Source organism: Arachis hypogaea, chromosome 1 (genome assembly GCF_003086295.3).
Source record: "Arachis hypogaea cultivar Tifrunner chromosome 1, arahy.Tifrunner.gnm2.J5K5, whole genome shotgun sequence".
Lineage (NCBI taxonomy): Eukaryota > Viridiplantae > Streptophyta > Magnoliopsida > Fabales > Fabaceae > Arachis > Arachis hypogaea.
In genome coordinates, this window is record NC_092036.1 from 39,824,745 (window position 1) to 39,826,483 (window position 1,739).

A 1,739-nucleotide genomic window follows, 5' to 3' on the forward strand; every position below is an offset into this window, starting at 1 on the left:
CTCTACTAGCAGGACTAAAACTCGTCCAAAAACTAAGAATACCTCAGATAATAGTTTACTGTGACTTTTCACAAGTAGTACATCAAATCAAGGGCGAATACCAGGTAAAAGATCCTTTGTTAGAGAAATATTGACTCATAACAAAGGATCTCATCTCAAAATTCAGAAAATTCGATATTATCCATGTAAACCGAGAACAAAACACCAGAGCCAACGTGTTAGCCAAATTAGCCACAATAAGGCAAATGGAAAACACACCGGCGCTGTCTCAGCTAACACTTGATAAGTCGAGCTTTGAGCAGGACACAATCTTAAGCATCATGCAGGTACAAGACTGGAGAACACCTTTCATCGACTACATCAATACAGGTGTCGTACCAAACAAGGAGCCAAACCCGCATCTCTTCCGAAGAAAAGCAAGCTTCTACACAGTAGTAGGAAATACACTATACAGACGAGGACATTCCCAACCACTCCTTAAATGTATCAGCAAGGACGAAGCCGAAGAGGTTATAGCAGAAACACATGAAGGGGTCTGTGGAAACCACATTGGCGGCCGAGCACTGGCCACCAAAATATTACGAACAGGGTACTACTGGCCAATGATAAAAAGGGATTGTATTTCCAAAGTCAAGGCATGTGACAGCTGTCAAAAGCACGCCACCATCTCAGGGATCCCAGTAGAAAAGCTCCACACCATAGAGTTAAGCTGGCCTTTTGATAGGTGGGGATTAGACATTCTCGGACCTTTCCCAAAAGTGCCAAGTCAGGTAAAGTTCCTCTTAGTATCAATAGATTACTTCTCTAAGTGGATAGAAGCACAACCACTAGCACATATAACGGCAGAAAAGGTGAGATCTTTCCTATGGAAAAATATCATATGTAGGTATGGCATCCCAAGAGAGATAATATCGGATAACGGGAGATAATTCACAGACCACAAACTTGATTCTTTCCTAACAAATTTCAAAATTACACATCACTTCAGCTCGGTTGAGCATCCACAAACCAACGGATAAATTGAGTCGGCTAACAGAATTATCTTGCAGAGACTAAAGAAAAAGCTTGGCGAGGCAAAAGGCGAGTGGGCCGATCTCATTCCAGAAATCTTGTGGGGTTACAATACTACGGTACAATCTGCCACAGGAGAAACTCCCTTCAAGCTGGTATATGGGGTGGACGCACTAATCCCAATAGAGATCGGCATACTGACGTTAAGATGCGAGCTATACAATCCACAAGGCAATGCGCATGCTAGAACAACCGAATTGGACCTCATAGAGGAAGAAAGAGATATCTCAGCCATAAGGCAACGAGCAATGAAGAGTTTCATCGAAAGAAGACACAGCAAAAAGGTAGTACCAAGGTCTTTCCAAGAAGGAGACCTTGTACTCAGGTGAACAGAAGAAGCACGGAATCCTCCAACACATGAAAAATTAGCAGCAAATTGAGAAGGACCACTCCGAGTAGCCAGAAACCTCGGCAAGGGGGCTTACAAGCTAGAAACCCTTACGGGGGAACAACTCCTAGGAACATGGAATGTGATATCACTAAGGAAATACCAATCATGATTATACACTGTATTACCCGAATGAAGGTACTCTTTTTCCCCTTCGAAGGTTTTTTCCCACATGGGTTTTACTCGAAGAGGGTTTTAACGAGGCTGGATGCCCCAAGTCATTGTGTAAACGCAATCGCTAATGCAAAATAGAATTTTATTGTTATCATAACCTTAATAA